This window comes from Pinus tabuliformis, chromosome 6 (genome assembly GCF_031772625.1).
Source record: "Pinus tabuliformis cultivar Carrire ecotype Pingquan chromosome 6, CPIR1, whole genome shotgun sequence".
Taxonomy (NCBI): Eukaryota; Viridiplantae; Streptophyta; class Pinopsida; order Pinales; family Pinaceae; genus Pinus; species Pinus tabuliformis.
The window spans coordinates 109884106-109908903 of NC_142292.1; positions in this window are offsets into that span (position 1 = coordinate 109884106).

Here is a 24798-nt window from a genome sequence, read left to right on the forward strand (position 1 = left end):
ATCCCTAGATTTTAGGGTGATATTTTTAGTTGTTGTAGGTTACATGCAAAGATCGTTTTAGAATCTTTCCTCCAAGTGTCGCTTTTTCCTAAATTTGTGGCATTCTCATCATGAGCCTCAAACTTATTTATTTGATGCTCCAAAGCTCACTCATTCACATTGATCTTGGAGATCTGACGTCTCACAGCACATCCAGGAGTCTTCGACACATCCAGCTCAGCTATTCAGTGGTAATTTGTCTTAGCTTGTGTTTTGTATCATTCCTGTCACTTTTTGTATTTTCTCTTGTGTGAGTGTTTTCTTCTTGATTTCTGTGAATGTTTGTTGTCGTTTACATGCATACTAGCTTGTACTAGAACCATTTCAGTTTTTGTTAGCATATCACTATTGTTGCATGTATGAAACAGTTTTGCACAAACGGTCGCTGATTCGGCAACTCACTTCACCCACATGCATGTTTTTCCATTTTTTGAATCTTTCATTCAATGTTTGCATGCACAATCATTCACTCCTACTTACACTCAGTATTGCCATGCATTCACATTCACATTTTTTTTCAGTTTCCCATCGCAAGGTTTGGGTAGACTTGGCTCGGACTCTGGCTCACCAAGACAACATTACACAATCCTAAGAGGGAAGGATTTGTCTTCTCTCAAGAAATGTGCATTTCTTCCCAGTGACTGTCCTCTAGTATTGCATTGTGTAATTATGAGGGACAATGACTTTTGGCCCAGAAAATTGCGCAATGCAGTCACTGGGCCTACAACCACTGCCAGCTGAAATTGCGCATTGCACAGTTCCAACAGCCAGCAGGCCAGCCTGGATTGTGCATTGCGCAAATCTAGCAGCCAGTAAACCTCCCTAGACAACTCAGACTGCCTTTTGCGTAGTTCTGGCAGTTAGTCTCTTAGTCTCCTAGGAAAAATTGTGCAACCCTTTCCAGTCAATCCCCAAGTATGTTGTATGTCATTCCTCAAGTTTTCTTTGGTTTTCACTGACAGATTTCTTGCCATGCAAATCGCTTTGTCTCCATATCTAGCAGGTGTTCATCCACCTCTTAGCAATTCAGGATCAATGGCCTCCAAGAGAGTAAGATCAAAGGACACTTACGGAAGTGCAACTAGAGCAGTAGTTGAACGAGTGTCTACAATTATGTCGATCTATGAAGATACCAATCTGACAATGGACAAGGACATCAAGGTGAAATGGAAAGAGGTCAATGATGCATTTGAAGGCACATTTGGGGAATACCTCGAAGATTTCCAAGTCTATGTGAACATCCACAAGTCTGGCTTGTATCGGATTGCATGTAGGTATCCTCTGCTCCCATGTGCGGACATGATACATTGGATCACCTCACACACTGATCTTGAGACAACGAAATTGAGAAGTGCCAGCAGGATGGAGATTACTACCTTCAGGGCACATGATTATGATGAGATGTATTAGATGTTGAAGCCAGTGATCATCATGGAGACTCCCTTCAGCATACCCAACGCCAATTCCAACTCTAGAGACATTTTGAAAAACTAGGTGAAGGAGCTGGCCAAATTCAGGATGACACCCAACCAAGTCTACAAAACGAAGATAATGCCGAAGGTGTATCAACACTTGGTCATATTTTTGTGTCGATTGTATGGCCAAGAAATCACGGAAACCTTCCCACAAAGTTGGGTGATCGTGTTGGACCAACTGGCCAGAGAAGGCAAAGCATGAAATTGGTCTGACATGTTGGCTCACCAGCTGAAGGAATAGGTAACAAGGGCTCAACAACCGCCCAGAGGTATGCAAGGTGAAATCTACATGTTCGCCTACATCTTGGATGCAATTTGTGCCCGTCAGGAGTTCCCGGGCTTAAAGTGGGCATGGACACTGACGTAGAGTGCTATGAACACTTTTTGCAAGATGTTGTCCAAATGTAGCTTCAGAGGAGTTATCACACAATTGTTCGATCATTTTGTCATCCTAGTTTACAAGATGGTATTAGAACAGGTCCACCCTACATGTCGAAGGTAGGAATGGAGGCACTGATTGACATATCTAATTGGTATTCCTCACCATCCAACACCTTTATATGAATGTACCACGCGGAGAAGCCTCCGCATGTTCTAACGAAGTTTTCCTTGGACAATATCGTCATGCAGGAAGTATGATATCACATCTCGGCAGGATTGACAACTAGGCTACACCGGAAGAAGAAGGCACCCTAGCCCGCTCTTCCATTGCGGATCGGGCTATACGAGATATGAAGTTTCAAGCATGTGTATGTCGAAGAAGAGCATATGAAGAAGTATCCATTTGACCTCTAAACTTACAACCGTATGAACCACATTATCTTGTGAAAGATCACTACGCGAGATTGCAACTCAACTGGATCCACGTGGGATGTCATTGGGTGGAGGAAGACCCATGCATATATTATTACAACTCCTCCAGACTCTGTGAACTAGTCGGCCTCGATGTGGAATGGATAGCGAACCAACGTGAAGAAGCATCTCAGAGAGCACCAGAAGCAGTAGCAGCAGTAGAGGTGAACATACCAATGAGAAACAAGGGAAAGAGGAAGAATGTCAGCTGCATGGAGGAAGAGAAAAGATGCAAGTTCCGAGCAGACCCACTTGTGCAGAAAGCAGCTTTGGCCATAGAGGTGAAGAGGCAACAACGTGACAAGAGAAACACGCAAAGGTAGAGAGAGAAATGGAGAATGGAGGAAACATAGAAGGAGTTGCATGAGTTGAAGGAGCAACTTCGGAAGGAACAGGAGCTACACAGACAAGAGAAGGAAGCGTAACATGAATAGGTACAACAGGGGGTGAAACTTGTATAGACATATGAAACTGTGCCCGTACAGGTAGTGGACTCATCAGAACAACTCGAATCATGCAAACAGGGTGAACCATCACTTGAGCAAGACTTCACTCATGAGAAAGAGAAAGCACTTGAACTTTTATGAAACAAGCTCACAAAATAGAAGAAAAGATAGATCAATGCCTTAGAAACAACCTCTTCGAGGGGGAAACCTCCTTTACATTACACAAATGAACAATTGTTGAATGATACAAATGACAAGACCTCCTTTCTATGTATATGAGTCTAAGGGGTCACAATATGACCAGAGTTGACTTAAAAATAATAATATAAGGGCACAAAAATAACAATAGTGGGCTTCTATGGGGCACAATAATAACAATATGGGGACAATACGGGCACGAAAATAACAATAAGGGTTGAAATGACAATAGTAATGGGAGAATCACTAGTATTATAGGGACCTAACATGCCCCTCTACTTCAAAAAAGTGTTGTCCTCAATGCTTGAGTAGTTTTGGATGCTTCTGTATAAAATTCTCATCCTCCCATGTGGAATCTTCAACAGGTAATTTCTTCCACTTGATGAGATACTCTAAAATTGATCGATTTCGTAGTTGTCGATACTTATTTCTATGACTGCTTCAGGTTCCAATATGATTTTTCCTTCCTCATCAAGTTCTGGCAATATTGTTTGAATTGGGATCTTGTCACCTCTAACCTTCTTTAAGCATGAAACATGGAAAACTGGGTGCACTTTGGAAGCTGCAAGAAGCTCCAATTTGTATGCCATAGTACCTATCTTTTGCAACATCTTACACAGACCATAATACTTTGGCGATAATTTGTTATCCTTCTTAGCTTTCTTGAGGGACATTTTCTTATATGGTCGTAGCCGTAGGAATAACCAATCACCTACATCAAAACTTCTTTCGCTGCGACGTTGATCTGCCTGTTGTTTCATTCTATTCTACGCCAAAGTGAGGTTATCCTTTAAGAGTTGGAGAACTTCTTGTTGATGCTTGATGTGATCTTCCACTACTTGAACCTTAGAATTTTCTCTTAAATATGATGTGATGGATGGTGGATGATATCTATAAAGTGCCATAAATGGGGTCATTTTTGTTGCAGTATGGAAGGAAGTGTTATACCACCATTCAGCTAGAGGCAACCATTTGACCCATTGTGTCTATTTGTCATATACAAAGCAACGAAGATATCCTTCCAAACATTTGTTTACTATCTCAGTTTTCCCATAAGATTGAGGATGATAAGATGATCTATGAGCTAACTGAGTACCAAGAAAAGAAAATAATTATTTCCAAAAATTTCCAGTGAAAATGGGATCTCTGTCGCTTACAATAATATTTTGGTTTTCATGTAGCTTTTGAATTGTTTCCATAAATGCAGTAGAAACTGTATTCGCTTTAAATGGATGAGATAATGCACAAAAGTGTGCATACTTGGTAAGTTTGTCAACTACCACTATGATAACATTCTTTCCTTCGAACTTGGGTAAACCTGTGATAAAATCCATTGAAACCTCCTCCCAATGTTGGCTTGGAATGGATAAAGGTTGTAATAGACATGGGGTCTTAATTGTTTCAAATTTATTTTGTTGGCAAATCAAACATTCCGCCACAAACTTTTGAATATCTAGTTTAAGACCATCCCAAAAAAATTCCTTCTTAACCCTCTAGTATGTTTTTAGAAATCCTGAGTGCCCTCCTGTTGGGCATGGAATCCCCCCCAAGGCATGTTTTGGGGCTCAAAGCCCAAGTTTTGACCCAATCTTGTTGTAAAGCTCCACGAAATGTGGGCGCGGAGCACGAAAAATATGATAGAGTCACAGGGTTGTCCACCCTAGTTTTGTAATGTAATGTTGGCTGGATAGACCTACCCACGGTCCACGGATCATGGGATTATATAAATAGAGTGAGGATCTAAGTAGAAGAAGGGGATAAGAAGTCTAAGGGATTGAGTCACAAGGTTAAAATGTGTCTTTGGTTCGTAAAGTAGGAGAAGGCTCTGCAGCTGAGTGCGCAGAGGCCTAGTAGTCCGCAGCTGAGTGCATGGAACCCTGCAGCTGAGTGTGCAGGTCGGATTCGATTTTGTGACCAAGGAAGGAATTAATAAAGAGAAGTTTGTTATCATTTTGTGTATTTGTTCTGAAGTTGATGAATGATTGATATTATTTGAAAATATATCGTTTATTATTGCACGCACCTGTGTGAATGGTTTATGCTGTTAAGTATAACTTAAAGCACGCAAGTAGGCTAAAATAATCAACTAACATTGGAATACAAGTAAAGACTTGGGTAATAACGCAGAAGCACAGTGTTCGACTCCTGAGTAGGGCTGCACGAAGGCAGTATATCAGGCTGCGAGGTACGAAAGGTGTGCGAAGTGACTTGCGCACAGGATCGAACCGCGGACCACTTGAACTCATCAGACATCTCCAGGGTGTAGAAACCTGGTTCTAGCACCCTCCCATACTACTTTGGGTGAGACCTCAATCCGCGCTCCACGGACTGTTCCCGAACGGGCCAATAGTACTGAGTTTTTTTTGGCTAACTTAACTCTTGAACCTGGGTCTGGCCCCAATAAGCCAACACCTCCTAAGGGAGAGGTGTGCAATTCCCTAAGAATATTTTGTTTGAGTTGGGAATTATTACATAGTTATAACTGATATTTGTACCATAGCAAATCATTTTTCTAGCTAAATGTATCAGATGTACTGGGATCTTGTTGTATCTTTTGAATGAGTGCCTACACTTCTTCATCATTCTTCCATTCATCCCTTGCTTCATTTATCCAATCTGGTTGGATAATAAAAATAGCGCAAAGAAATGCTTACACATCCTCATCCTTTCTTGAGAGTGCATTGGCCACAACATTTTTCTTCCCTTTTTTGTAGATGATTCAAATTCATAACCCAACATCTTTGTGACCCATTTTTGCTGCTCTTTTGAAGATAATCTTTGTTCTAAAAAGTACTTAAGACTATCATGATCCGTTTTTTCCTTGAAGTGTCTTCCCATTTGGTAGGGTCACCATTTCTTAAGTGCATGTAGTATTGCCAACATTTCCTTCTCATAAATAGATTTGTGTAAATAATTTCCTTTGATCGGACGAATTTCGAAAGAAATGGGTATTTCTTCTTGCATTAAAACAACACCAATTCCATTTCCCGAGGCATAAAATTCCACAATAAAGGTTTTTGTGAAGTCTGGTGTAGCTAAGACCAGTTCTTGGCACATTGCCTCTTTATGATGTTCAAAGGCCTTTGTTGCTTCTAGAGTCCATGAAAATGCAACTTTCTTCAATAATGTTGTTAGAGGTGCTTCTAGTATCCCATAATTCTTAACAAACTTGCAATAATACCCTATCAACCCGAGAAATCCTTGCATATGCTTTATGGATGTGGGGATTTTCCATTCTTTAATGGTTTTAATTTTTCTAGGGTCTACCTTAACACCTTCATGAGATACAATATGACCCAAATATTCCACCTCTTGTACTCCAAAGAAACATTTGGAGCTTTTTGCATATAATTGTTTCTCCTCCAATAGTTTGAGCACCCTGTCAACATGTTGAACATGCTCCTTCCTAGACTTCTTGTAGATTCCTATATCATCAAAAATTACTAACACAAGTTTTCTAAGGAAGGGTTTAAAAATGGAATTCATCAAACCTTGAAATGTAGAAGGTGCATTGGTAAGGCCAAAAGGCATGACCAAAAATTGATAATGACCCTCATGAGCTCTAAATGTTGTTTTCGGAATGTCTTCAGTCTTCATTCTGATTTGATGATATCCCGAATGAAGATCCAACTTGGTGAAGTAAATTAATCCATGCAATTCATCCAATAATTCATCAATGACATGAATGGGAAATTTATCTTTAATAGTGAGCTTGTTGAGCTCCCTATAATATGGACACATACACTGTTAGGCCCCTATACTACTAGTGTAACCCCTTATTTTATTAGTATAACCCACTTATTATATGGATGTACCCATGTAGTGCCCAAATTGTTACTATTGTGCCCCATAGAAGCCCACTATTGTTATTATTGTGCCCTTATATTATTATTGTTATGTCGGCTCTACTTATGTTATGACCCCTTAGACTCCTATATATAGAAAGGAGGTCTTTTCATTTGTAAGGGGCCTAACATGCACCATGATCCATACTTCTTGTGAACCTATTGAAGGCTCGAAAATCGTTGCCTCAACAATGGGGGATAACCACCCGGTCCGGACCTTGGTTGGCAGCTCCTTTTCCGTTTGGAGTAGTGGCTCCGACTAGGGATGATGGGACCAGTTTCCCAATCTATTTTTATGATTGTGCAAATGGGGTGATGTTTGAGATTTGGAATAATGCTTATCCTAAAACTAATCTAATTTAAACTAACAATCATGTGCAGTTTATCCTAATCTAAAACATTATCTAACTATAACTATCCCGGGAGTAACGTGATATATGCGATCTACAATAATGTTTGAAAGCAATTGATAATAAAGATTATTCAATTGCGATGAGAAGTGAATCCATTTAACAATAATCGTTTCATATAAAAAGTTAGCCGAAACGATTGTGAGAGATATATCGCATAAAAATCATTCATGTACTTAGCATAAACTATAGATCATCATCATACAAAAGTGCAATAATGGCAATCAACAATTCAAATTTTCATACATAAACAACTTGAAGATAAGTTATTGCTTGACCTATAAGTAAAAAGAATTAAGAGATTAAAATACCATTTATAATACGTCCTACTCATATTCCCCAGCAATATTGATCTAATTTCAAGTCACCCAACATCATCTAAGAGTACAGAAGTGCAAAAATCAAGTAGAAAAATAAATCATGTTCCATTAATTCCACCAGAACTTCCTTAAAGGGGCATATGTGCATGTTTTGAAGAATGCTTCTGATAAAATTTCTGGACCTCTCTCTAAATGCATGAGAGGGGTTTAAATAATAAAAATATAATGCTAAAAATATATTATTACAAAAATAGTTGAGGAGGTTTAAACGAACTGCCTCAATTTACGCAAAAATAAAATCAAAATTAAAGTAAACAGGGTGACTAACTATGCTCCATTCTATCCTTCAGGTTGCAGATATCCACCATAGGCTTCTCTACTATGGTGGTGAAATTCTTGAGGAATCTCAGCCATCAACTGTAACATTTGTTTCCATAATCCTCGGTTGTTCCTCCTCTAGTATGTTGTTCCTCCTCCACTATGTTGTACATAGTCTCCCATGTAGAGGTTCGTCCCTCTCTGCTACATGTGGTGTCTGTGAACAGGGGATTCATCTTTGTCTTCTTAAAGGCTACAGCCTTGCCTTTCTTCCCCATTCTTCTCAACGCTCTGCTCTGTGGGTTTTTCCTAAAATGAGGAACAAAAGCTATTGGACACTCAAAGATGAACGTAAAAATGAAATGATGTTGATAGCTTGTAATGGTGGTAAAAGAAGCATTATTTGAACACACATAACAAGATATCATATCAAGCTAAAATGGATTTTCACACATAAATGCAGTTATTTCCCACTAATTCCTACTAATGATTCGATATCCCTTAGCTTTATTTCTCATAAATGTTTGCGTCAAAAAACGGGATGAAAGTTTTTAGGGTAGCGAGCCATTATACTGCGATGATAGCGATTGTACGATTTACAAAGCAATATCGCAAGGTGTACCTTTTAGCATTCTTACCTCCTTTTGTGTGTTTGCAAGATGCGAGATGCGAGATTTCCATTAGTTGTTTCACGTATGGTTACTTACTAGGATCATATTAAGTAATAGACTTGATGGACTTGAAATATTTGCTTTTAATACTCTATGGTGTGGGTCCGGACGCAAATCGCATATCGTAATATCAGCTTATGGTAAGTGCAAAGTGTTTGCTTGAATACCTGAAATGCGATGCGATAAAATCCAAAGCGCCATCGTGATTTCGCAACTCGCAAACCTTGCTATATCATATTTAAGAGAGAACTCTTTATGGGTCGTGTTATGCAATGCGAGACTTAAGCCTAAAAAGTTTAAGGACTTCCATTTTTGTCGGATTTTATGATAATTTAGACCATGGAGCCCTTATTTTAAACGCTTTGCTTGATTTTGGAGGTTTTTTAAAAAGTTATTTAGTGGGTTTTTTAGACATGCTATATATGAGAAAATGAGTTTTTAGTAGTTCCCAAAAGGTCTTGATTATTATTTTGCTTTATTCAAAAATAAAAGAAATGACTAAATGCTAAGTTTTGTTTTTTGAATAAAAAGTTTAAAGGGTCCCCATTTAGTCAATGTAACATTAACTACTATTATTACTAAATGGGGGGTTGTTGAATACCACAACAATTGGAGATTCACTTGGAAGAACCAGTTATCTCTGAGAGTTTTTTGAATTTTCTGAAACTTCCAAAATAAAGATAGTTTTGAAAATAAAATAGATTATATGGAATATAAGGTAAGAATCATTGCTCTCCTAATAAAAAAATCATCTGCTTAACTACCATTCTTTTGACTATTCTTTTCTTATAAAAAATAACATTGTCTACATTAGTCTTTACTTGGTTTTTTAAAGATAAAGCCATGAATCTCTCCCTAGATTGGTTTTTGGTTTACTTCGTTGTCGTAGGTAGAGCCTCTACTGCTAGCAAGCATTCATAGCCTTGACAGGGTTACCTTTTAATGAACAATGACCTAGTATTCCACTTAAATCAGAATGAAATTTTAAAGATAAGTTCATAAATATACTTATTTCTCTCTTTATTTCCTAGAGTAATACATTTGTTGCTTTCAGCTTTTCATCTGTATTTCCTAAAGGATAATGTCTTGGTTTGGTGACCAATATTGACAGTGCCATTCACTTGATTCATAACTTAACTGAACAAGATGGCTCGTGATGAGACCCCTTGTCTTTTGATTATTATAATCATAAGCCATTACCCTGTTTTAGTATGCAGTTTTGGTAATGTCAGTTCAGTTATAATCTTATGATCATGGTAAGCCGGCTCTTGATGAGACCTCTTATCCCTTAAGTTTTAGGTATATTTTAGAATTACACTCTAAAAATGAAAAAAAACTAAGTGGAGAGGATCATTGGCCCCTTAAGAGGTTTTGGACGACAGTTATGGAGTTTTTTAGAGGTGCCTTCTTGGAGAGAGACTTTGCTTTGTATAGATACTTTTCTAGACTGATATAAAGGAGTAGTTTCTCTTTCAAGGTTAAGTTTCATCAAAATCGAATAATTTAAGGAGGAAGACAGTCAATTTGAAATCAAACAAACTTAACTATACATTTCATATGTGAAGATTACTTTCATAAAAAACTTTACTTATACAAGCGAAAAGTCAAAATTAAGAAGAGAAACTTATTCTTTGTAAAACCAAAAGTAAACGTTTTCAACTTATATTACTTTTTCAAAAGAAAATTAACTAAAAACTATAATATACAGTGAACAGAAGAGATCATCTTCTATGGAAAGTATTTCTTTAGGACCTGCCCATTAACAGGTAGAGATTCTCTCTTACCTACTAAATCTTGTAATAGAAAAGTTGATGGGCCTTTTAACTCAACAATCTGGAATGGGCCAAGCCACATTCATTGGAACTTGGTATGATTGCCTTTATCTTCGTGGGCTTTATCCCATTTCAATACTAAGTCTTCAAGTTGGAAATTTTTTGAAGATACAGAATTTTTAGTCAAAGGAGGCTTTGACTAACTACTGGTGATGTGCATGGGTAATTCTAGCCTTCTCTCGTTCCTCTTCAAGTTTAAGGATTTGTAATTGTCTAAGTTGCATAGATGAGGAAGGAGTTTCTTCGATGAATTGAACCAAGGCAAATGAGGGAATAGCTACGTTTGTTGGTAAGACAACTTCTTTCCCATAAACCAGATTAAAAGGAGAAGTGCCAATGGAGGTTTTCTGAGTTATTCGATCTGCCCATAGAGCAAACACTAAAGATTTATGCCAGTTCTTTTGACTTTGATCAACAGTTCGTTTAATAATCCTGATAAGGTTCTTATTTGTGGATTTGGCTAACCCATTTCCTTGCGGATAATAATTAGCAGAATATTTAAGTTTAAATCCTCTTTTAAGAGCAAACTCTGTCATAGTATTGCTTGAAAAATAAGATGCATTATCAAACATTAAGGCAGAAGGTAAGCCAAACCTGGTGATGATAAATTGATCTATAAATTCAATAATTTTCTTGGAGTTGGCTACCTTGAGTGGAATCGCTTCTACCCATTTGGTGAAATAGTCGGTGGCTGTAAGGATATATTTATGCTTCTTAGAAGAATGAGGAATGATCTCACCTATCATGTCCAATCCCCATTGTTCGAATGGTTGATTAATGTTGACTAGCTGTAACGGTAATTCTAGTTTCTTCTATCTTTCGGCAGTTGTTTGACAAATCTTACATTTCCTTACATAATTGTGTGCATCTTTAAATAGAGTTGGCTAGTAATAGCCAGCACACAGGATTTTATGCGCTGTAGCATCTCCTCCAAAGTGCCCGCCGGCTGGTCCATCGTGAAGTTCCTGCAATACTTTCTCTGCTTCAGAATTTTCAAGACATCTAAGCAAAACAGAATCATAATTCATTCTAAACAGCACATCATTAACAATTTGATATTGTTTAGCTTTCAGTCTCAAGGCTCTTTTCTTGGTGTAATTCAAATGTGGAGGGGCATATCCATTTTTTAAGTAGAATATAATATCAGCATATCTTGATTCAGTGTCATTAAGGCTTACCTCATAGACTTGTACCTCGTCACCTGAATGTTATAATTCTAATATGTTTGATGCTCCTACCAACATCCTGCAAAAATCTTGACCTTTTACAATGTTTGTTGGTTTGATTTCAATGTCGTATTCTTGTAGAGCTGTAACCCAATTTGCTCTCTTTTCACCCGCATTCCTTTGTATTAGAAGATTTCTTACTGCTGGGAATGGTACTATCACCTTGGTGTGAGTTTTGAGAAGAAAAGTTCTAAATTGTTTTATTGATTTGAAAACAATGTAAGCTTGTTTTTCAACATCTAAGTAGTTCAATTCATCTCCTTGTAAATTTGAGCTAAAGAAAGAGATTAGGGCTTTACCTTTCTCTTGATTTACTTGTGTCAATATAACTGTGTATGATTTCTCGAAAGCGAAAGTGTACAAAATGAAATGATTGGAAAAATTCGGCGTTGCTAGAGATGGGGCATTTATGATTGCTTGTTTTATCAAGCTAAAAGCTTCATGTTCCAAATGAACCCATTTAAATAGAGAATTTTTATTTGTCATGGCCTGAAGAGGTAATACAATTCTTGAGAAGTCAGAGACAAATCTTTTGACAAAATTTATTTGACCAAGGAAATATTGCATTGATTTTTTTTTAGGGGTAAAGGTATTTCAAAAATTTCTCTAATTCTGTCTGGGTCAATATGAATTCATGTTTTGGACACAATAAATCCAAGGAGCTTTCCTTCACTTAACGTGAAAAAAGACTTCTTGGCGTTAAGAGAAATTCCATACTTTTGACAACGTTCAAAGATTTGTTTAGGATCTCTTAGATGATTACTACATTTTCTGGAATACAAAGTTATATCATCTAAGTAGATTACCATTTACCTATTTACTAAACCTTTGAAGGCAATGTCCATGGCTCTTTGGAAAGTGGCACCAGCATTGATTAGTCCAAATGGCATATTTTGATAGGCATAAGTGCCCCATTTTGTTCTAAATGTAGTTTTCAATTGATCATCTGGATGGACTAAGACTTGATTGTAACCTGAGAAGCCATCTAGAAAGGACATTAGTTCTGATCCTATAACTGATTACAATATATGTTCTGTAGGAGGCAATGGAAAATTGTCCTTTTGGCAAGCTTTGTTGAGATTGCAAAAGTGTATACAAATCCGAGTATCATCATTCTTCTTTTTGACCGGGACAAGATTGGAGACCCACCTGGAATGCTTGACAGGAAAAATAATCTTAGCTTTCAACAGTTTATTTAACTTAGACTTAATCTGGCTTTCCAAATTAGGATGAATTTTCCTCAATTTCTGCTGAACAGGTTTTTCATTAGAAGTCAAAGGACTAGTATGTTGAATAATAGAAGTGTCGTAAGTTTTAAGATCGTCATATTTCCAAGCAAAGACATTCTTATATTGTTTCAACAGACGTATAAAATCTAATTTCTCTTTTGATGTAAGTCCAAGACCTAGATTAATGTTTTGTGGTTTTGTGTCAATTCCAAGATTGATCAATTCATACTTCAGAGTTGAACTCTGAAGTTTTGAATTAGTAGATCGTTTAGATCTATCTTTGAGGTCATATAAATCTTCCAACTTAACTATGGATTTTGGTATAACATTGTTGGTGGTTTCCTATTTAAGTTGGTCATCATGCTGGACTTCGTCAATTATCTAGTCATCATAGGAGCCTTCTAAAGTAAGGAAACTTACGATATTCAGATCGTTATTAAAGACTCTCCAATTGGCGATATTATCAGGAATAGAAGGCCTAAAAATTAATTCAATGGAAAATCGATCTAGGTTGTAATCTTCTGGTGGAATAAGCTTGGAAGCCACATTAGCTAGGAGATTGGCACTAGCATTTTGGAGTCTTGGAATGGGGGAAATATTAAACGCTGTAAAATGTGAGGTCAGGTCTTGGACTAATGATTGATAGTGTTTCAAATTTCCCGAAAAACAGTGTATAGTATTTCTTACTTGCCTAATGACAATTTCAGAATCTCCAAACACTTGGAGGTGTTTGATATTAACACCACTTGCTTTGTACAAACCTTGAACCAATGCTTCATATTCAACAGTGTTGTTTGTGCAATCAAATTCACATTTGCATGCTAACATAGTATTTTCTCCCTCTGGGATAACTAATATGCATCCTGCCCTTGCTCCATCATTGGATTGAGATCCATCAAAAAATAATTTCCAAAATAAAGATTTATTTACAGGTTTATCTACAAAATTCACACATTTAGAAGTGTTTGTTTGGGAATAATTTTCAATTTGAGATACAACAAAGTTTTCTAAGAAAGGTGAAGTATGGGCATTGAAATTCCCTAGGAATGACTCAACAGAATAGTTTTCGATTATATTGTTGCTATATGCTACTGGCTCATTTTCTCCTTCCAGCTCTGTTACTATATACTTTTGATGTTTCTCTCGATCAACCCTTATTTGATTTGGCTTGCCGTTATAGGGAAGCCACATGTGAGACCAGTCAGTTGCGAAGTAACCATGAAGTTTTTATGACCAGTCCCTACTAAGGATTAAGCCATAGAATTCAGGAATATCAGCTACAAGTATATCAATGATTTGACAAACTTTTGGGTTTGATGAAAGTCTAATGGTTACTTGATTCAGTTCCCCAACAACTTCGACTTGAGACCGATCTAATTGTACTATTCGTATTGTAGATTTTTGAGGCTCAACATTTAACTTATCGTAGACTTTTCTAACCAAAATGTTAGATGAAGCACCAGAATCAACTAAACAGTTGTGTAAGTTCTTATTAAAGACTTCAAAAGTAAGGAGAAACGGTGGAGTATGGGATTTAGATCTTCCACCAATTAGAGCGATGTCGGTTGGATCAATTTTACTCAAAGAAGTTCTAAGGGGCCTTCCCATCTCTTGACCAGCTTGTGATATTACTACGATAGGAAGTGGTGTAGTGGGTACTGCTTTGAGTTCTTTTAGAAGTATCTTCTGCTAATGTTTTAATTTACTAAGCTCATGAAAGGTGATGTTTGCCCTAGTTTCCTTCATATCATCAATAATATTGTATTCCATTTTGTCTGAAACTATCAGAATTTTATATGAAGGTGAAGAATCCAATTGGGTAGGGTTTGTTTGAGTGGATTTCGATGAAGATTTCTTTCCTACGACTTTATCTCTAGGAGGTGGCATTCAAGTTTTCTGTTTTGAATTTTATTGGGGTGGGTCAAGCTGATTTCTACTTCTGGTAGCAACATCCAGTGCTTCTTGATTTTCCTCGTTGGGAAGGATAAAATCCCACGTCCCTTGTAATTCCGCTACTTCTTCATTGTTCATTTGTTCTTCATTTGAAACCTCTTCCTCATATCCGTCTGATTCAGCATTTGATATAACATTCAGAGGTTTATGATCCGTTAGGGAATTCATTTTAAATGGTCTAAAAGGTTTTTTGGAGGATGTTTCCACCACTTGTTTTTTTATGTCAACCATTTCGTTAGACATGGTATTGAGGACTTTCTGTAATCCTTCCAGATCAAAAGGATCCTTTGGTGGTTTCTTCCTAGAGTCATCTCTGAAGGTTACTTTCTTAGATTTTCTTTCTTCTAATGCATTTTTCTTTTCTACAGCTAGAATGCATTTTTCCACAGCTATTGCCTCTTTCATATTTTCTGCTAACGTTGGTTTGGCAGCTCTATCAACAAAGATGGCTGTGTTTGAAGGTAGAGCAGAAATGTACCATTCATTTTGGACCTCATCGCTAGGCTTGGATGCCATAGGTATCTTATTTAATAACTTATTGAAGCGAGAGTTGAAGTCCTTAATGGGTTCTTTAGGTTCGACTTTCAAATTGGAGAGATCATTGATCAGAGTTGCTGTAGATCTATCATCTCCAAATTTAGTTAAAAATTGCTCTTGAAAAGCATCCCAGCTATTAATAGAGCCTGATGGTAACGAAAAGTACCATGATACTACTACTCCTTGTAGAGTATATGGGAATAATCTTACAATTGTGTCTTCTTCTTCTACTCCCTTCAAAATAATGGACAACATGAAATTATTTATATGTTCTTCAGCTATTAGGCCATTATCAGGATTGAATTTAGGTAACCACTTCTCTGGATGTGCTAGCAATTGGGATAAAGGTCCATCCATTCTAATAGCTCCTGGGCTGGTCCATGGCCTGGGAGGATTCTGTGCCATTGTTGCGATGTGAGCAGAAGAGGGTGTCGCAGTGGTTGAAGGTGATTGGGTAGAGGAAGGTGTAGCTCTTGTACCTGTGTGAATCACGATCTAGAGTTGGGAGGCGTATGTGTGAACTTGTGATGTTATAGATGGAATGGATGTAGATGATGAAAGAACCTCATTGTGAGATTCAGATGGTGTTTTCCTAGCTTTCTTATGACTTGGTAGAGGGAATTCAAATGGTGGGATTCCAAGTTTTTCACTCTGTGCTCTATTTAGTCATCGAGATGGGGTAAGTTGAGAAGTGACACTGCCTTAGGATAACTCAGATTCTTCTTGCAATATTGAAATCCCCTGCAATTTATGAATCAAATATTGTATTTCAGGGGGTTTAGAAGAAGAACTGTCTATCTTGTTTAGGATTTCAGCAATGGGTTGTGTATTTTTCTTTACAACTTCTCGCTTGGGATTAGGAGATTTAGAATGCAAATGAGAATTTGGAGGTGATGGTGAGGGAGTTTTACTCTTAGAATGGCCTGTAGATTTAGATTTACTTTCCATTCATAGTCAAACCCTCCTTATAGCGCCAAAAATGTCGAAGGCTTGAAAATTGTTGCCTCAACAATGGGGGATAACCACCTGGTCCGGACCTTGGTTGGCAGCTCCTTTTCCATTTGGAGTAGTGGCTCTGACTGGGGATGATGGGACCAGTTTCCAAATCTATTTTTATGATTGTACGAACGGGGTGATGTTTGAGATTTGTAATAATTCTTATCCTAAAACTAATCTAATTTAAACTAACAATCATGTGCAGTTTATCCTATCTAAAACATTATATAACTATAACTATCCCGGGAATAATGTGATATATGCGATGATAAGTGAATCCATTTAACAATAATCGTTTCGTATAAAAATTTATCCAAAACGATTGTGAGAGATATATCGCATAAAAATCATTCATGTACTCAGCATAAACTATAGATCATCATCATACAAAAGTGCAATAATGGCAATCAACAATTCAAATTTTCATACATAAACAACTTGAAGATAAGTTATTGCTTGACCTATAAGTAAAAATAATTAAGAGATAAAAGTACCATTTATAATACATCCTACTCATATGCTCCAGCAATATTGATCTACTTTCAAGTCACCCAACATCATCTAAGAGTACAGAAGTGCAATTTCAGTAGAAGATGTTAAATCAAGTAAAAAATAAATCATGTTCCATTAATTCCACCAGAACTTCCTCAAAGGGGCATAAGTGCATGTTTTGAAGAATGTTTCTGATAAAATTTCTGGACCCCTATCTAAATGCATGAGAGGGGTTTAAATACTAAAAGTATAATGCTAAAAATAGATTATTACAAAAATAGTTGAGGAGGTTTCAAAAAACTGCCTCAATTTATGCAAAAATAAAATCAAAATTAAAGTAAACAAGGTGACTAATTATGCTCCATTTTATCCTTCGGGTTGCAGATATCCACCATAGGCTTCAGCTATGTAGGCTGACTGACTTCAGCTTTCAACTGTCCATCGAATACAGCATCGGTTAGTTCTGTGCCATTTTCTCGACAGAGGTGGTTAGGCATCACATGGTCATCCATTGGCTATGAGGCTTGACCAAATGTTGCCAATATTCCTCCCAGTCTAGCCTGGTTGTTTGCCTTATCGCTTCTGCTTTGTCTTCCACAGCATGTTTCCATTATTGTTCAAGTTGTTTTGCATTTGGAAGGAACCCCGGAATGGACTCTGCGACTAGATTAGCACCATGAAAATTCTCATTTATATTTTCTATGATAATGTTTGATGTTTCCGCCGCGTCCATTGTTGCCTTTTCTGCTTATTTTAGTCAAGAATCCCAGCTTGCAAACAAAATTTCCTTATGTGATTCTTCTAGTTTGGGCAGGTTGGCTTTTCTCCCCTCCTTTGTATTTTTCCAGGCAATGTGATCAGAGACCTTTTTAAAGATCCCATCATATTAAAGTCACATTTCTACGACTTGACTTGTCATTTTATCACTTGTTTCCCATTAAGATTTCCAGTGTGAAATCTTCTGGCACAATAATTCTTTTTGATGTGTCAATTGGGAATTAAGTGCGAGTGCTTTGGTGATAAATTGATCAAGTTTTGGATCGTCTTTATGAAGATCAGTTATCACCTGCACCTGTGCTTCCTTCTCAGCTAAGCTAATTCGATGTTCTATTTGGATCTTTTCAAATTCCTGTTGAACATTGGCCAACTGTATCCCTGCCTGCTGGTCGGATTTAACTTGTTGTAACTGTTGCTCGAGCGATGTTATTTTATTTTCCTTTTCTCTAAGCAACGTTTGCAATTATTTTTATTTGTCTATGGTCGATATAGCATAACCACCTGCAAACTGCGAGAGTCTAGTTAAGTTGGCGGATGGATCAACTGGTGAATCCTTCCATAGAATATCCATTAGTTCATTTTCGGGGGTAGTAGCAGCTATAGAGTCCAATTTTCTTTTCTTTCTTTGCCTTTTCACCATGGCCTTATGTTGTGGGCTATAGAATACATCCAAAGGGGGTATTTCTTCAATCTTCAGAATTATCTCAGAGGTGGGGGTAACAGGGGTATGCTCTACTTCTGGTTCATTTGCAGTTTCTTCCACTGTAATTTCTAGAGTTGTCTTGTGTTGTAGTGTTTGTAGCTCTGGCACCTGTTCCTCTATATTAAGACTTTTATTAAAATTATCCCACTCTTCCTCTAAATCAATTACCGTGGGTTTTTTTTTTTATGCAGAGGTAGTAGGGATTTCAATCTGCTTGCCAGCTAAAGCTTGTTCAGCTATCTTCTGTGAATATTGGGTCGTATTCTCGATGCTCCTGCTTTTGCCATTATTTGATGAATGTCATGATTCTCCAATATATTTTTCTTGAGACTCTGCTCCAGAATCAAATTTTGAGTTCTCTTTGGAGTCACCTTCTATAGTCACGTTGTGGGTAGGCTCGCTTATTGGTTCAATTAACAATTGGTCCAATGGGACCATTGCGAGCCTTCTTTCTCTGTAACTGTAAAACTTTTCCAAATCCTCATGGTCAGAAAGTATTTGGGCCATGTGTTTCACCTCTGAAAAGGTGTTTTATACAAAAATATATCATCAAAAGCATCCTCCTCATTGGTGAATACTTTTATTTTCACCATGGTGGTGAAATTCTTAACTATTCCAAACGAGCCATACTGTCGTCTAAGGAATTTGGGTAATTGCAGAGATAGCATGTCCTCTACCTATTTTAAAGCGTGTCCCAAGTTGTGTAGTGCAAATGCTCCGCACTGTACAGGGAATGTAGGCCAAATGGCCTTCTTTGACTCTTTCAATGTATGGCTCATTCCTCCCTCAGTACATGTCTAATAGGCTATTTCCCTAGCCATCAATTTATCTGGAACATAGTATGGGAGGATGTGGGGGGAGGTGATGCTGCAAAAAAATCTGATATATGTAAATGTCTCCTCCCTGAACCATCTGGCCACTGGGAGGATGTCAACTTTAGCTTCTTGAGAAAATCTGGAAGTGTCTCGATTATACAACCACCTGTAAATAGGGAGCATAACTCCATGGCAAATCTTGAAAAAATGTCGTTGAAAATTGGATTCCCACATGACTTTGTGGTACATGTGAATGGGAAGCAGATTCTGAATAGGCCATTTCCATCCCATGATGGGGAACTTTGAACTAAAACAAATAGCGTCAATAACATAGGCGCTCATAAAAAATGGAGGGCAAACCCTCGAAGCAATGCTTCTTCTCCTTCTATACTCAATAATTGTTTTTGCTAAATTATTTGACAAGATTTAGGCCCAATTCATGATAGTTGCGTTAACGACTGCTTCTATTAACGACAACCAATTCGGGGAGAACTTGGTACTATCAAGTCTACCAAATAGTTGACATAACATAACCGCAACAAAACTATAAAGGGGACAAATAGATGCAGTAGTGCACATACCATTTTTGTCTTTCTCGATCTTCTCTTCATTATTCGATGAGGCACGGGTGCAATCCACTGGGTCATTGTTCTCTTTAACAAACTTTTCTACGAATTTCCTGTTGTAGATGACCTATGGCTCTGGTAGGTGGTACATAAGCCGTAAATTGTTCGGGGTAAAAGATCTGATGGCCCCTTGGCTTCTCATCCTAAATTGTCTGTCTGAAATATCTGCTTCATCGATAACCCATTTTACCATATCGGTATAAGGGATTATCTTTGGCCGAGTAGCTATGCAGTGAAAAAATGAGCAAGTTGTTTCTAGCATGGAAGTGTCTGAGGAATCTTGGCCATCAACTGTAACATTTGTTTCCATAATCCTCGGTTGTTCCTCCTCTAGTATGTTGTACATAGTCTCCCATGTAGAGGTTCCTCCCTCTCTACTGCATGTGGTGTCTGTGAACAGGGGAGTCATCTTTGTCTTCTCAGAGGCTACAACCTTTCCTTTCTTCCCCATTCTTCTCAACGCTTTGCTCTGCAGGTTTTTCCTAAAATGAAGAACAAAATCTATTGAATACTCAAAGATGAACGTAAAAACGAAATGATGTTGACAGCTTGTAAAGGTGGTAAAAGAAGCATTATTTGAATGCACGTAACAAGATATCATATCAAGATAAATGGATTTTCACACATAAATGCAGTTATTTCCCACTAATTCCTACTAATGATTCATTATCCCTTAGCTTTATTGCTCATAAATGTTTGCGTCGAAAAACAGGATGAAATTTTTTAGAGTAGCGAGCCATTATACTGCGATGATAGCGATTGTGCGATTTGTGAAGAAATATCGCAGATCGCAATACCACAAGGTGTACCTTTTAACATTCTTACCTCTTGATGTGTGTTTGCAAGATGCGAGATGCGAGTTGTCCATTAGTTGTTTCACATATGGTTACTGACTAGGCTCATCTTAGGTAATAGACTTGATAGACTTGAAATATTTGCTTTTAATACTTTACAGTGTGGGTCCGGACGCAAATTGCATATCACAATATCAGCTTATGGTAAGTGAAAAGTTTTTGCTTGAATACCCAAAATGCGATGTGATAAAATCCAAAGTGCCATCGCGATTTCACAACTCGCAAACCTTGCTATATCATATTTAAGAGAGAACTCTTTATGGGTTGTGTTATGCGATGCGAGACTTAAGCCTAAAATGTTTATGAACTTCTGTGTTTGTCAGATTTTATGATAATTTAGACCATGGAGCCCTTATTTTAAACGCTTTTCTTGATTTTGGAGGTTTTTTAGAAAGTTCCTTTAGTGGGTGTTTTAGATGTGCTATATATGAGAAAGTGAGTTTTTAGTAGTTCCCAAAAAGGTCTTGATTATTATTTTGCCTTTTTCAAAAAATAAAAGAAATGACTAAATGCTAAGTTTTGTTTTTTGAATAAAAATTTTAAAGGCTCCCCATTTAGTTAATGTAACGTTAACTACTATTATTACCAAATGGGGTTTTGTTGAATACCACAACAGAGCCAATACTACTGGAGCAAAGAAAGAACTTTGACTAGGTTGAATTATACTAGCCTCTAGCATTTCTGCAACCATACGTTCAATTTCACTCTTTTGGGCATAGGGATATATCTAAGAAGTGATGTTTAGAGGAAAACTTCCTGGAATCAAATGAATAGCATGATCATGATCACGAATAGGTGGGAGGCATTTGGGAGTCTCAAATACCTTGGAATGATTGTCCAAGACTTTTTGGAGTTTTGGAGAAATAGATGATTTCGATGTGGGAACCTCTAGTGAACATAATTATGAAATTATGCCTCGTTGTTCTTTCTTTAGAAGCTTTGTCATTCTGTTAGAGATGATTATCTTTCCTGGTTTCCCTGCGATACCCTTAATTCAATTTCCTTTCCTTCTGAAGAAAATTTCATGAAAAATTATTGAAAATTAAAAGTTATTGTACCCAAGGATTGTAGCCATTAGACTCATAGTACAACATCAGCTCACCCATTAGAATGGAAAGAATTGGGCTATTCAATACATATTCTCCCATGGATAGCTTGATATTATGGCACTTTCCAGAGAAAATTATGGTTCCTCCACTTGCAACCATCACTTGACACTCTGGTGCTGGATATATGAAGAAATTCAATTCCTTGGCTATCTTACAATGAATAAAATTATGAGTATTGCCCAAATCAATCAACATTATAACCTTTTTCTTCTTGGTATGCCCTTCTATGTTGATAGTTTGAGGAGTGGTAATCCAGCCAATGCATTACAAGATATGGCCGGACTCATGTCTTCTTTCTCTAGGGTTTGTTCCTAGAGTATATCCTCTTCTTTTGACATTTCATGTTCCTTTTATTCCTCCTCTTCACAATCTATGTAAAATAATTTCTTCTCAACACACTTATGAACTTTAGTGTATTTGCTATGACAACTGTAACAAAGCCCTTTTGCTATTTTTCTTCCAATTGTTGTGGTGTCAACCTTGTAGGTTGTGGAAGGCTAGGGGAAGCAACACTTCCATCTTTATAATTGTGAGTGGTAGGCTTCCTTGTTGCCATAATTTTTCTTTCCATTTTTCTTTCTAGCCTGAATGCCTTATCCAATGAATTAGGTTCCCAAAGGCGAACCTCATGTTGGATGTTATCCTTTAAAGTCCCTATGAACACATCAATCCTATGCTCTTATGGAATATATTTTACCCTTATATTCAATTTTTGGTAGTCCTCAATGTGCTCCATCATTGAACCATTTTGTTTGATATTTATCAACTGGCTAAAAAAAGTGTTTCTTTTTGTATCCTCATATTGTGCTATCATTTCATCCGTAAAAATTGCCCAAGTGACAATTTGTTTACGAGAGAAAAGCCATCGATACCATACAAACTGATTTGGTTCCAAATACAAATTTGCAATGTGTACCTTTTGTATTTTTTGCACATTATGGAGATAGAAATATTACTCCATCGATAGTATCCATGTTACGGAATCCTTGCCATCAAACTTCCTCATATCTATCTTTGGAACATGGTGGGTCTTCGATCCAACGTTAGAGTCTATGAAATCATGATTAACATTTATTTTTTCTCATCATGAGTTTCCTTTACTACCCTTTCACCATTAGTAAGAATTTCTTGTAGAAACTTCAAATCTGTCTTGAAATCTTCCATCTTATCTTCTACGCCTTTCCTTAAACCAACCATCTTATCTTCCACATCATCCATCTTAGCTTCCACGTCATTCATCTTAGATTCCACATCATTCATCTTAGCTTCTACACCTTTCTTTAAACCATCCATCTTAGCTTCCATGCCATACATCTTAGCTTCTACATATTTTTTCAAACCATCCATCTTAGCTTCTGTTACCTTTTGTGAGAGTGAATTTTGTTGCACTTGGTCTCGTAATTTTGATATATCATGTTGCATTTCTTCCTCTTCTTCATGAGTCATGCTAGAGCTTTTAGTTTTCTTACTAGGTGTTTCATCCAGGTGGATGTTGGTGGCCACCCACCTATCCCACTTGGATCCCCACAAATGTCTCTTTCAATTTTTCAGTTTCTGTAATTGTAGCACAGTTTACTATTTTTAGCAGTTTTTTGGGCCCTGAACTTTCGGAGCCGTTTTGAGGCCCTAAATGACATTTTTTGGGAAATCTGGGAGGAACATGGGTCCATGGACCAATATTTCTCTTTCCAAAGTTTTAGTGCTCAGATAGATCTTTCTAACGAGCTATTGTACGTGTCAAATGAAGATCGGGTGCCAAAGTTACAACCCCAGGAAGTTGATGTACCAACTCACCCAAAACTAGGCCCACAATTTGGTGTTTCATCTTCTAGGGTTAGGTTTTGGGATGTTTAGGGTTTTCCATTATTTCTCAACAATAAATAGGCCTTCAAGCCTCATTGTAACACAATTCAGAGGCATGTAGCCACCACATCTCTTCTCAGAGATAAGCTACCATCAGCCTAACTGGTTTATTTCCATTTCTGTTTGTAAGCATATTTTAGTATTTTACATTAATGAAATGAAGTATTATTTCCACTGCATCTCTGTGTTTATGGTTATCTCTATAATTTGTCGCGTTCCTGTTTAAAATCTGGATCAGTGGTATCACAACGGTTTGCTCTTTCTCTGTTTTTCTTTGCATGTCCCCAACGAGGTCGGGATATAAGGAGTTAGGGCTTGAACTGGTCGAACCTTTGCAAGACCAGCCTTGCAAACCCCGACGGCCTCCCATGGCGGAAGAAAAGAAAGACGAGGGGGCAGGAGATCCTATCAAAATCTTGCTTAAATGAGCCCTCGAGTGACAAAGGAACGCGATGATAGACAGCTTTGCACAGATCCTTCAACGGCTACCCAGAGGTGACGCATCAGCTTCCAGCAGCTACTCTGTAAATGCCACGCCCTTTAAGGTACAAGTTAATTTTGAAATCTCCATCTTTGAGGGTAAAATAGACATAGATGTCATAGATAAATGGTTAAATCTGCTATAAGGGTATTTTCCTATTCATGAATTTTGGAGTCAGGAAAAGGTTGTTTTCGCTCTTCCCAAAGCAACCCCCCACGTCAAGGACTGGTGGGAAACCTACTGCGAGAAAAAGGATGAAAGTACGGGCTCACTGTTCTCATCCGCAACCACTTGGAATTCATTCTGGGATGCCATCAAGGAGCAATACTACCCTGTCAAAAGCTATGAGGACAAATACATAAAGTGGACCATGCTGCGGCAGTGAAGGGACCAAGATGTGTTGGAGTTCACAAACATTTTTCATACCCTTTGCACATAGTTGGGTATCAAGGATTCTGAGCTACATTTGGTACTCAAATATTGTGGTTTCCTACACAGGTACATCCAGGAAGAGATGGAGTTCCTAAACATCTCCTCGCTCAGCACGGCGTACCAATACACTGTCAAAATCGAGCAGAAGTTTAAACAAAAGAAGCGAGACTTTGTATCTGTGAATCTAAATACCAAAGGACAAAGCCAAGGTGGGGTGACCTAAGACAACCTATTGAAGCCGCAAGAGAAGAACAACACCACGAAGTCAAAGAAGGACACAGGAAAGTGGTGTGAGTTCC